This window comes from Haemorhous mexicanus, chromosome 11 (assembly GCF_027477595.1).
Source record: "Haemorhous mexicanus isolate bHaeMex1 chromosome 11, bHaeMex1.pri, whole genome shotgun sequence".
Classification (NCBI taxonomy): Eukaryota; Metazoa; Chordata; class Aves; order Passeriformes; family Fringillidae; genus Haemorhous; species Haemorhous mexicanus.
In genome coordinates this window covers 21,564,193-21,577,284 of record NC_082351.1, presented here as the reverse complement: position 1 = coordinate 21,577,284, position 13,092 = coordinate 21,564,193, and the positions used below count along the sequence as shown (strand labels likewise).

General features: G+C 49.2%; 1 protein-coding gene across 6 annotated transcripts in view; it reads right to left on the bottom strand.

The window, feature by feature from the left end:
- CHL1 (cell adhesion molecule L1 like) overlaps nucleotides 1-12,657 on the bottom strand; it is a 132,546-nt gene extending 119,889 nt beyond the window's left edge. For 4 of the 6 annotated variants that reach the window (XM_059856832.1, XM_059856839.1, XM_059856840.1 and 1 more), the window contains exon 1: nucleotides 12,506-12,656. The gene's annotated coding sequence lies outside the window, so the exon portion shown is untranslated. Of the gene's footprint in view, nucleotides 1-4,140; nucleotides 4,162-12,505 lie in introns of those variants that run through there. The other 2 variants (XM_059856842.1, XM_059856834.1) reach the window with 2 other exon arrangements.
- Nucleotides 12,658-13,092: the final 435 nt, after the last annotated feature.

Sequence of the window (13,092 nt, the reverse complement as noted above, 5' to 3'; positions counted from 1 at the left end):
TGTTTCATGGAAAAAAGAACTCTCAGTCACTGCTCTGGTGAAACAGCTTCAGAGGACAGACAGACAAAGAGAACACATCAAAAATCCTGAGACCACTGAGATTTCCCTGGGGGATTTCCTTGGTGCCTTCAGTTCTAGCTCTCACGTTTCCCAGACTCTGCCCTGCACTGGTGTGTGACTCTGAGCTGCACTCCCAGAGCCAGCAGCTCTCCTCCCAGCTCAGTCCCACAGAACAATCCTTTCCAGCCCAGCACCAACAGCTCAGTCCCACAGAACAATCCTTTCCAGCCCAGCACCAAGGACAGCTCAGTCCCACAGAACAATCCTTTCCAGCCCAGAAACAAGGACAGCTCAGTCCCACAGAACAATCCTTTCCAGCCCAGAACCAACAGCTCAGTCCCACAGAACAATCCTTTCCAGCCCAGCACCAAGGACAGCTCAGTCCCACAGAACAATCCTTTCCAGCCCAGAACCAAGGACAACAACCTGGGAGGGTGGGACTGCATCCCCTGGAGCTGGAACTGGACACTGAACCCCAACATGGAAATGGACCCAAACTGATCAAAGTGTGAGAACTTCTGACCCGGGGTTCATCTTGGGTGTAGCCCTGGCTGGGCTCCTGCACTGCCCAAGGTGTGTCCTTTGAAGGTCACACCTTCATTTATGTATGTTAATAAATCCTATTATTTTAATAAATAAATTATTTATTTACACCCATTTATTTTAATAAATCCCTGCTTTATTCCTTTAACTCTGTTCCAGGGAGCCTCTCCAGGCATCACCCTGAAAATTGGCTTCAATGGCAGAAATATAAAGTTTTTAATTTCCTTTAACTCTTGTGTGTGTAACACTGATGGCAGCAAAGTGGGGGGCACTCAGGAGACCCCAGTGATGGAATGGGGACATCCCACCAATGCCCAGGACACAGGACATGCCCTTTGCTCCAGGGCAGGGTGGCACCACTCTCCTGGTGGGACCCCACCCTTGGTCCATCCCTGCTCCTGGCAGCACCATCCTCTCCCCCAGCACCACAACACTGCCAAACGCCCAGAGCACAAAGAGGAGGTTTCTTTATCCTCATTAACAAAGCCCAGAATCCAAAATTGCTGTTTTGACTGGGAGACAGATGACTCCAGCTCTGCCAACACCCAAGGTGCTCCCAATGCCAAAACTCACTTTGCTCACACATATGCTGCAATACTCTGAAGCAGAAGCTCTGAAACTCCTTTCTTTGTCCTTTCAGTGCTTCTGGTCCTCATTTTTGTGCTTCCCATGTCAGTTCTTCCCTTTTTTTTCTTCTTCCTCCACTGCCCTTTCAATGCTCACACATTTTAGGGCCTTGGCACCTCTCTGTACAGCACATTCTGTTTTGTTTTTTCCTATCCTTTGCAAATCATATCCAGCAACTCGTGTTTGATTGTGTCACACAAGGTATCCAGTCTCCATCTGAACACATCACAGTTCATTACAGTGGTTAATCACAGATTAAAAAAAAAAAAAACAAACTTGTCTTTAATGTCTAATTTAAAATTGTCTGACTCCAGCTTGCAGCTATTGGATCTGATTTTTCTTTTCTCTTCTTGATTAAAAAGCTGGATATGCTCTCCCCATGAAAATACTTGTCCCTGTAATCAAGTCCCCTCTCAATCCTCTTTTTGATGAGCTAAGCAGATTGAGCTCTAAATCTCTCACTGCAGGGAATTTCCTCCACTCTTCAAATCAATATTGTGGTTATTTCCTTGACTCTCCAGGTTTGTAAACCCTTTCTTTCAGCTCTTGACACCACAACTGACCCTGGCTTTCCAGCACTCTCATGGATTCAGATAAAATCCCTGTGTGAAAGGATCCAATTTGTCCTTCGTCCTGCTGGGCTGCCCCTGGATCCCTGGAGTGTCCAAGGCCAGGCTGGACACTGGGGCTGGAGCACCTGGGACAGTGGGAGGTGTCCCTGCCATGGCAGGGGTGGCACTGGGTGGGATTTAAGGTCTTTCCAACCCAAACCATTCCACGATTCTGTGAAACAAGATTGCTGCCAGTTGCACACACCAGCTTTGCTGGGATTGTTGGGTTTTTACTGAGGTTTCACAGCCTACCACATCTAACAGCAGGAAACCCTGACACAAACCTCAGTTATCCTCATCCATCAAACCTCTAACTCCTCCCTTTCCACAGAGGCCTAAATGATCTCTATTCTTTATTTTAATTCATTCCTCTATCAACTTTTCTATTATTTTTCTGGGACTGGTGCCAAGCTCTCCAGACAATCATCTCTGACCTCTTCTGCTTTCCCCCTTTGCACATGGGCTTCTCCTGTATTCCTGCAGGAGATAACAGGATAATGGAGCCAAGGCCACACTGCCAACCTTGTATGATGTCCCAAAGACCACAGCCAAGACTTTTCCCAACAGATATTGGCAGTCTCACCTCTCCCTCCCACAGCACTCCTGCCCACCCATCCCAGTTCAGCTGGCACACAGGTACAGAGATGCCAAATCCATGGGCTGAGAACAACACACACCAAAAAGCCATCACCAGAGCCTGCTCAGGAAAACACTTTCAGAAGCTTCAGTGCCCTTTTTTAGCAAAAATTTGTAAATTCTGTTAAATTTTCAAAGTTTTATTTTTAGGAGAATTCAGCTTTGACCGATCTATGTATTTCATCAGAAACTGGAGTGATAGGATTCAAACTGAAGGAGTAATGGCTTCAAACTGAAAAGAGGGGAAATTTAGGTGAGGTATCAGGAAGAAATTGTTCCCTGTGAGGCTGGGGAAGCCCTGGCACAGAGAAGTTGTGGTTGCCCCATCCCTGGAAATGTCCAAGGAGAGGTTGGACAGGGCTTGGCTGCAATGAGATGATCTTTAAGGTCCCTTCCACCCCAAAGCCCTTTGGAATTCTGTATGACATCAGCTCAGTGAGAAGTCTGCTTCCCAGGAATTCCCTCCCCCCACCACATCCCTTGGAGTGATAGGATTCAAACTGAAGGAGTAATGGGTTTAAACTGAAAAGAGGGGAAATTTAGGTGTGGTATCAGGAAGAAATTGTTCCCTGTGAGGCTGGGGAAGCCCTGGCACAGAGAAGCTGTGGTTGCCCCATCCCTGGAAATGTCCAAGGAGAGGTTGGACAGGGCTTGGCTGCAATGAGATCTTTCAGGTCCCTTCCACCCAAAGCCCTTTTGGAATTCTGTATGACATCAGCTCAGTGAGAAGTTTGCTCCCCAGGAATTCCCTCTGTCCACTGCATCCCTTGGAGTGATAGAATTCAAACTGAAGGAGTAATGGGTTCAAACTGAAGAGAGGGGAAATTTAGGTGAGGTATCAGGAAGAAATTGTTCCCTGTGAGGCTGGGCAGGCCCTGGCACAGAGAAGCTGTGGTTGCCCCATCCCTGGATATGTCCAAGGAGAGGTTGGACAGGGCTTGGCTGCAACAAGAAGATCGTTAAGGTCCCTTCCACCCAAAGTCCTTTTGGAATTCTGTATGACATCAGCTCAGTGAGAAGTTTGCTCCCCAGGAATTCCCTCTGTCCACTGCATCCCTTGGAGTGATAGGATTCAAACTGAAGGAGTAATGGGTTTAAACTGAAAAGAGGGGAAATTTAGGTGAGGTATCAGGAAGAAATTGTTCCCTGTGAGGCTGGGCAGGCCCTGGAACAGAGAAGCTGTGCTTGCCCCATCCCTGGAAAAGGAGGAGAGGTTGGACAGGGCTTGGCTGCAATGAGATCTTTAATGTCCCTTCCACCCCAAAGCCCTTTGGAATTCTGTATGACATCAGCTCAGTGAGAAGTCTGTTTCCCAGGAATTCCCTCTGTCCACTGCATCCCTTGGAGTGATAGAATTCAAACTGAAGGAGTAATGGCTTCAAACTGAAAAGAGGGGAAATTTAGGTGAGGTGTCAGGAAGAAATTGTTCCCTGTGAGGCTGGGGAAGCCCTGGCACAGCTTGCCCAGAGAAGTTGTGGTTGCCCCATCCCTGGAAAAGGAGGAGAGGTTGGATAGGGCTTGGCTGCAATGAGATCTTTAAGGTCCCTTCCACCCCAAAGCCCTTTGGCATTCTGTATGACATCAGCTCAGTGAGAGGTCTGTTTCCCAGGAATTCCCTCCCCCCAGGAGCACGTTTAGGATCAGAAATGGACAGAACTCTCACGTGGCAGCCCCTGGCTGGGTGATGCTAAGTGCACTGGACAGGCTCTCCTCTCCAAGGTGTGCTGCAAATCGCGGATTAGCGGCTCCGGCAGCGCCCGCAGCCTCGCCTGTCTGACATCATTTACCTGCCCTGAAATTACAGTTCAATTACTGGAGCAATATCTCATTCAGGCAGAACAAAGAAAGGGAAAATATGCAAATGAGCACATTTAAATTCACTTAATTTAAAGGCCTAAGATTTTTAAGGGCACGTTCCCTCTCCGGGGACCTTTGGGTTCAGGGATTATAAAATACATAAAGCTATAAATGGTTAAATGGGTTGTCATTGCCTCAGCATCCAAACTTTGCATACATTATTCTTTTCAGGGAGTGCATTATGCAATTAGCAGGGAAAATACACAACATTCCTGACTATATCCTATCCAGGGATGCAAAATTTGGTCTGACCACCCATTTCAGGGAGCTTTGTGCACAGACAAGCTCAGCATACATTTTGGAGGATCACAGTGGAATAGGTTTGCAGGGAGAACACTGCTTATCTGCTGAATGCAAAGATTATTCTAATTTTTTTGTGGTACACATGATGAGATTGTGAATAACCCTGCAGGTTTGTTGCCTGTTGTGGTGTTCATGGTTGTTTTTTCTTTAATGAACACTGAGGCATGATTTAATGCACCAAAGATGAAATTTTCCTCTTGCAATGCAGCTGGAATTCTGTGAGGTTTCACTGCTCAGGGACGTCTGACAGGGGGAATGGCTGACAGGGAAAATGTGCTGCTCTGGCAGGATAATGAGGTACAATGCTCCAAAAGGCAGCATCCTGCTCATGGGGAAGGAGATGGGAGAAATTTCCTTTTCTTTAGGGGCTGCCTCACCAAATAATTATTACAAAAAAGATAGAGAGGGACTACTTACAAAGGCATGTAGTGACAGAAGGAGGGGGAATGGGTTCAAACTGAAACAGCAGGTTTAGATGGGATACTGGGAAGGAATTCCTCCCTGGGAGGGTGGTGAGGCCCTGGCACAGGTGCCCAGAGAAGCTGGGGCTGTCCCTGGATCCCTGGCAGTGCCCAAGGCCAGGCTGGATGGGGCTGGGAGCACCTGGGACAGTGGGAGGTGTCCCTGCCACGGCAGAGGGAGGGAGGAGATGATCCTTAATGTCCCTTCCACCCCGAGCCACTCTGTCCCTCTGTGATTCCTTTCTGGTGTCACCACAGTGACTGCACTTCACCCTTAGCAAAGCTTTGTTCTGCAACACCCCTCAAACAGCTCCATTCTCAGCAATCCCCTGGGATCTAATGCAAAGCTGGAAAGGCAAGCCCAAGCCTCTCCCAGCAGGTAGGCACTGTCTGGACAGGAATTAGCCAAAAATCAGGGTGAGCAGAGCCCTGGGCTGAGCTCTGCACACACACTGACAACAGGGAGGCTGCAGTTCTACAGGCTCAGCAGAGATCACCAAAATCCCAGATTTAGGTGGAAGCCTCAGCCCAGCCTCAGCAGTCAATAAGAGAAAGGTGCATTTGTCATGCAGGTGGTAAACCCTGAGCAGTGGCTGTGGATTTCAGTGCTCACCCTGTCAGTGGAGTGGAGCAGGAATGGCTCAGCTCTGTGCAGCTGGGACAGCCCTTTAATCACTGCTCCTCCTAACCCTACACACCCCTCTGGTCATCTGTGTGCCTCAGCAAACAGCAATATCCAGGGCTGTTTGCTAGGAATTTGTTCCCAGTCAAACCAGGAGACACTTGAGAGGAGGCAGAGCCACAGAACTCCCAGCTCTGCTGCCTGCAGAGCCCACGTGGATGGTGGATTCTCCAAAACCCCAGATGGCTCAAGCCAGGGTAACTCAATCACCCTCATTTGTATCAGTCAAGGACCTGAGCCATCACAGCTCCTCCTCAAACTGCCTAGGCTGTAAATGAGATTTTCATCACTCCTGGGACAAAAAGCTGACTCTGCTGAGGTCACTGGGAGTTTGAGCATCCTTTTCAGTGGTGCCATGACTTCACCACTGCTTTGCCTGGGCAAAGTCCAGCCTGGAAATCACCGTGGATCATCCTAAAAATATGTTAAATAAAATCTGCCACTAGAACTGGCAGATAGCAGTTGTTCAGTTCTGTGCCATTTTGTTCTGCCCAGATGCAACAAAAGGAATATTTATCTCAAAGGACTGGGGGTGGTAATGACCAAGATTACAGCAGTCTTGACCAGTGCTTTGGCAGAACTCAAAGCAAAATTGAATGCAGTTTATTCCTGTAAAACTGAGTAATAAAAAAATCAGACAGGACCTCCTCTGACTTACAACAGAATTCCTTTAAAACCTATCCCCTCAATGAAGTTTTACTGGAACAAAGTCATTGATGGAGTGATATGAAAGTGAAAAATAAAACACTGGGCCCTTATTCAGTAAAGCACTCAAGCAATAACCCAAATTTTAGGTTATAAGTTCACTGAACTCAGCAAACAGATTGTGGTTTGCAGTGTTTTGCTTACAAAGAAGTAAAATCAACAAAATTAGACAAACAACCATGGATGCAACTGTACACACAGACCTGGATGAAGCAACACAGACTGCCCCAGAGAGAAGGATTTTAGTGATGGACAGACAGACCTACAAGATCAGCCTTGGGAAAAACATGTGGCTGCTTCCAAACCTACAACCTCTTCTTATTAACCATTCTCTGTTTCCAGTAAACTGCAGAAATAATGGTGCATTCTGTAAAAATGCATGAGTTAAAAAAAAGCCATTGAGTTAATCACTCCTTCAGCTGAAAGAATTGTAGGGGATTTTTCTAACAGAAAATAAAAAAAATCTGTCCCCCAATAATAATTTCCCTTTCCCTATCAGCAGAGCAATCTTTCATCAGGACTGGTTTTATGTGAAGCACTGGGGGTGCACACTGGCACCAGGCATTTTTTCCTGAGACATTGTTCCAGGTTTCCATCGGGTTTAATGCTGGAGCAGCACGTGACAGGACGGAGAGCTGCATTTTTCAAATCTCCTTTAAAGCTGTGGGAAGACTCTCCTTAAAGGCAGCCCTCTCTCCTTTCAAGTGCCATACAAGCACAGCAGGCAGCATTCAAAGCCACCTCTTCTGTGTCAGCCAGCAGGGAAGGCTGACAGGGAATTGCTTGTGTCACACTCCAAAAGTCACCAAAGCAGACACACACTGAAAGGTGGATGGGCCCAATTCTGCCTTTTTTTCTTTTTTCTTTTTGTTTTCCTACTCCTCTGAGTAGATTTCTGCCTTTCCCATTCATTCCAGCCAGGATGCTGTTCTGAATGGTGACTTAAACCTTGCAGAGTCATCCCATGGGCCTCTCAAAAAAACAGAGAAGCTTGAAATGAGATTTCTGCAAGCACCAAAATCATGGAGCTAAGCTGCACTGGGAGGTCAGAGGGCTTTGGCTCACTGCAGTGTTTAGAGTTCTTGGGGACTGCAGCCTCGTGCTCTCACTGCTTGCCTTGTTTGCAGTTACACTTGTGTTCTCCAGGAGGGCACAGAGACTCCCCAGCCATCAGAGCCCCTCCACGTGGGCTCATCCCACCTTTAAAGCCCTCTCAGAAGCAGGAATGAACAGCCCAGGTGCTGCCTTTGATGCTCTCAGGAGGAGGAAGAGGAGGAGGAGGAGGCAGCAAGTGCAGCAGCAGCATCACCAGGCAGGGGCAGTGACACAGGGCCAGGCTGGGGACCACGAGCACTCCCAGAGCAGGGCAGAGGCCCCTTGGTGCTGCTCTGAGGACAAATACCATGGCAGGGTCACCTTTCCACTCCTCCCTGGCTGCAGACACGGGCAGGATTCAGCAGGGACACTGGCAGCTCTGGGTTTGGCACAGGGACAGCCTGGGCTGCCTGAGGTCACCTGTCTGGAGCTTGGCTGGGGCTCTCTCAGCCAGACTGGGAAGCAGCTGGTGAAAATCTCCTCCAAAGCTGCTCTCTAACAGACACAGCCCTGCCCAGGCTCCACCAAGGGCTCAAGCCAGCACCCAGACATCTCAATTCTGCTGTGCCACAGACCAGGAGCAAAGGTGGGGATGGATCCAAGCAGGCTCATCCCTGTCCTCCCCAAAGTCCTCTTTGCCCTCCCTTAGCCTGAATCACAGCCTCACCACACCTCTGATTTAACTCTGTCCTGCTGCAGGACAGAAAACAAACAAACAAAAGGAGAAAACCACCCAAAGTTGGTGTTTTCTTCATAAATGGAGAAAAGAGATGACTAGCAAGGGTCAAAAGAAAATAGGAAGAGAAGCCCTAATGAAGAAAACAGCATAATTTTTGTCCTTCTTACAAGGAACAGGATCTGCACTTGGAAATCACACTGAAAACCACAAGCTAGTTAAGCTGTAACAATAATCACTACTTTTAATGATAAACTGTTCTCCATCTGCATTTTTTTTGATCTTCACACGTCCAGGTGCAATGAAGGAAGAAGGGAACATCTGCTAGGGAGTGCTGAAACCCCAGAAAATACCATCAGCACAGCCATCACTCACTGTGTGCTTCATGCAGGGCGCCTGGACACGCTGGGAGGAGAAACCTGAGGCACCAAATATCACCCAGCACCTTCAGCTGTTAATTGTGCAATCACTAATCAGCATCTGGAATGCAAATGCACTTCCACAAGTCAATGAATAAAACAGAAGAGAGTAGCTAGGGGAAAAAAAAAAGGAGCTAAATAAAACAACCTTGAGGTTTGAGCACTGACTTTGTTACACAGAAACAACAGGGGGAAAACAACCCACAGCAAAGTCAGCCAAGCTCACAGGTCTTCACCTAAGCTCTTCACCTGAGTCTGTCTGAGCCTAGAAGGGCAATTAATTACAATACACAGATTATGAACCACAGTAATCTTAGCCTAGGAGCAGTGACAACGAGCTGGGATTTGGTTCAGTGTGGTCTCAGCAGTTCTGTGGGCACTGCCACACCCCCCTCCAGTCCCACAGACAGTAAAATATTCAACACCCAAGTTCTACAAGGAGAAGTACCTGGATTCCTTTTTTCTCATCCTGAGGGAAGAGATCTTCACTGCTATTGAAGCAGAATGAATGCCATGGCACCCTGCAGTTCTCCCAGCCCTAGCAGCCTTTTCCCAGGCACTCTTTCAGCAGGATGAGGATTGGTCTGTATGAGCAAAGAGCAGAGCTCAGAAGGGTGGAGATAAGCAGAGCAAAAGGGTGCTGGGAGCCCCAGGTGCACCCACCACACTGCAGAGCTTTGCTCCAGCTCAGGAGCCACGGATGAAAAGTCCATTAGCAGCTGAAGTGCACAGAGGGAGCTCCTGAAGTATCCTGGCTCAGGTTCAGCCCAAACTCACCCTGGAGCCCCAACAGCAGCACAGAGAGTGGGGATGGGATGGTGCAGGATTCCCTCCCAAGGGGCAGCACAGGTGGAGCCAGGGGGAAAAAAAAGAGCCCACTGACCAAATTATAATTCATTGAAGCCCATGTTGGAACTCCAGGTAGATAATCACAATAACATCAATCTTCCTTCTGCTCTGAGTTATTCCCTTACCCAAACAGATCTGCTAAGGACACAGTGTCTGCTGTGAGGAGAAGCCAGCAGAGCTCCCCAGCCCTGTGGGCCAGGGGATAATTCACACCACAGTCAAACCACACATTCCAGGCTGCATTTCAAAGTGGAGCTCAGGGGAACCCCACAGACCTTGCAGGATCTCACAGCTCATGACAGCTCGAGGGGAACCATTCAAACAGCACCTGGTGGATGAATTTCTTTGCTAGAACTTGTCCCACTAATGATTTGGGGTTTTTTAGGAGTCTAACCAAGAAAGGACAATTGAAACTTTTTATAAAACACTGAGCACATCACCAGTGAATATGGTTACAAGATTCTGCTCTGTTTTCATTCCCATGCTGCTCCCACACCCTGTGCTGGGACATCAATTTTCATTCTCCACGATCTAGGGTTGTTATGGGGTGGGCTTTGTGCAGGCAAAGAACCCATGATCTGTAACAAAACTGAATTTCTACTTTACTGGACAAATACACCAAAAGAAATTGTGGCATCTTGGTGGGTTGCTAAGCAACCAAGCTCCAGTGTCACTTGTTTGTGATCAATTCAAGTCATTCACAGGGCTCTGAAGCACCAGCTCAGGAATTCCAACAAAATCTGTGCCTTGGGAAAGCCAGGGGGACTTCCTGACACACAATAACACTTTCTTTCCTCGAAGATAAACTTTGTAGATGTTCTTTTCATCTGTGTGATATGTTAATCCATTATTCTTAACATACTGCTAATGGGAAGAGCTATAATTAACTAACTACAGCGTTGTAATGCGTGCAAGATAAACTGATCTAATTAGTCGTGTTTAAAGTAGGCCCTGTCCTCTCCCACTGGGGAAAGGAGCAGATCCTTTCTGATCACAGGAGCAACTGTCCCCTACATCGTTTTATGTAAAGAATAAACTCCTTTTTGTTCCATTTTTCCCTCCCAAATAGAAGCGATAAAGTAAATTTTTACTGGCAAACAAGGTGGCCCCAGTCCAAGCCACTCGAGGTACACATCCAAGCTGTGAATAATGTAATCTTTCATTTAAATAAGGCTTATCTGTTGGCTTTCTTGGGGTGAAGAAGTGGGCTGTTATATTTTCATGCATGAAGTTTAATTACTGAAGTAACTCATACTAAATGCCCCACAATAGTTGCACTCACTGAGTTAAATGTATATTGCTGAAGTAATATACATTTGTTATGTATAAATAATAAAGTCTCTTTATTTCGGCCTTATAGTCAAGATTCATCCCATCCCTATTTTGATAAAAAAACAATAATAAACAGGAAGAGTTTAAAACCAAATTGCTTTCCAAGCTGTGTGCTGCATATGGCACAATTTCAACTTCTTGATTGCTGGCAGGTGTTTTTTTGCTGAAAATATTTAATGATAATTTCATATACACTGGGCAGTATTTCTGAAGAAATTACCTTCTGCAAATCTCGGTGTCCTATCCTGTGCATCTTATTTTAATGTCACATGATCTGGACTTGTAGGTCCTCTGCAAGCCAGACTCCACTGACAGCAGATGCTCAGCCTAAATGAGCACCAGAAACTGGTGAACCAGAATTTCCTAATTTTTAATGACCTATTGAGAGAGAGAGTGCTTTATTTGGCTTGGTTTTTTAGAAACACAATGAAAATTTATTACTTTTAAGCCAGAGAGAAGTGTTAACACAGCAGGAGTTGTGCACTCTGGTATTTCATATCAGGAGATAAGCAGAGGCACGTGGGAAGCAATGGCCAGAGGATGGCAAGCACAGCTCCAACGAGGTAACATTTCATGTTCATAAATGGCAAAAAAGAGACATATTTATTGAAAGTAAAGCTTTTCACCTCCTCTCCTTTCCTTGGACCTGCATCTAAAGTCATAACATTTCTTATTTATTGCTTGTGGAATGGGATTTGGGGGAGCTGCACAGCACATATCAGCTCGGTCACACCGAACCTTTGGCAAGGACACAGAAATGCCACCTGTCACCACTCTGCTGAAATATTCCAAACCCACATTTCAAGCAAAAGTATTCCCAGGTAGTGCCGAACACCTGTACATAGCCCAACAAAACACAGCTGAGTCCCTTCCTACCCCAAAAGAAGCCAGGTATCCCTAAGGATGGAAGTGGCAAAGCCCACGTACATTTGCTGTGTCTGACTACAGGAAAACAGAATTTCCTTGGACTGCGTTGCCAAGCTCCCCGATCATGCACACAAATCGATAACGCACAGCCCAGACACCGAGCCCGGCGATCCCAGCAGCTCTCCGGCAGCGCGACACGGGCTCATCGCTTCCCAGGGACAAAACCAACCTGGGCACCTCGGGAATTATGTAGGAACAGCAGCGAAACCACCCCAAATCCTCTCCAAAACCATTGGGGAAGCAGAAACAAGTGTTCGCCAAGATGCAGGACATCCGGGCTCGCAAACTCGAGCCCACCTAAAGCAGCACGGGACTGACACGCCAACCCCCAGCCGAGCCCCCGGCCCGCGGCTCTGTCCCCGGGACCCTCCGCGCTGCTCCCCGGCCCCTCCGCGCTGTCCCCCGGCTCCGCAGGGCTCCGCACCCCCGAAACTTCCCGCGGGCAGCGGCTCCTCCACCCGGGGAGCCGAGTGCGGGGACAAGGGGCCGGAGCGGCTGCCCGGGAGCCCCCGGGACCCCCCGAGCCCCCCGGCCGGGCTGAGCCCGGCTCCGCTTCCTCATCGCTCCGCAGGGCGCCGCCGCTGCGGGACCAGGTGCGGTGCCGGCAGCAGGAAAAGCAGTTTTCAAATCAGAGCGAGAATAATTAAAGAGCGCTTTGGGAGCCGGGCAGGGCAGCCCCGCGGCCGGACACCCCCGGAGCCCTCCCCGCTCCCCCGCCGTACCTTGAGCCCGGGCGGGCCGAGGGGTCCCGGTGGCGGCGGCGGCTCCGCAGCCCCGTCCCGGCGCTCCGGATTAATCGCTCCACCCCGAAAAAAAAAAAAAAAAAAAAAAAAAAAGGGGAGGTAGGGGGGGAGGGAAGGAGGGGGAGCGGAAAAACCCAACGCAACCACCCCAAAGCCAGCCCCGCTCCACACCCACGAGGAGGGAGAGGGTCCTTCCGTGACTGGCATCGCTATCTCCTCCGGCGGAGCTTGCAGGGAGCCATGGCAACGAGCCCCCGCGCTCCCCACAGCCTCCCCCGGGGCACAGCCACCCCCGCCCCGGCTCCGGCCCCGCTCCGGGTCCCACCTGCCCGATCCGAACCCCCTCGGCCGGAGCCGGCTGCCGGCGGCACCTCCGCCCCCGCTGCTCCGGGCGGCACCTGCGGATGCAGGGAGGGAGGAGAGGAGCGAGCGAGGGGAGCCCCTGCCCGCCCCCAGCCCGGGGGGGCCGTCCCGCAGCCGGGCAGGTGCCGGGGAGGGGCCCCCAGGGCAGGCCAGCCCAGAACCGGGGCGGGAGGAGCAGAACGGAGCTGCCGAACCGAGGGCGC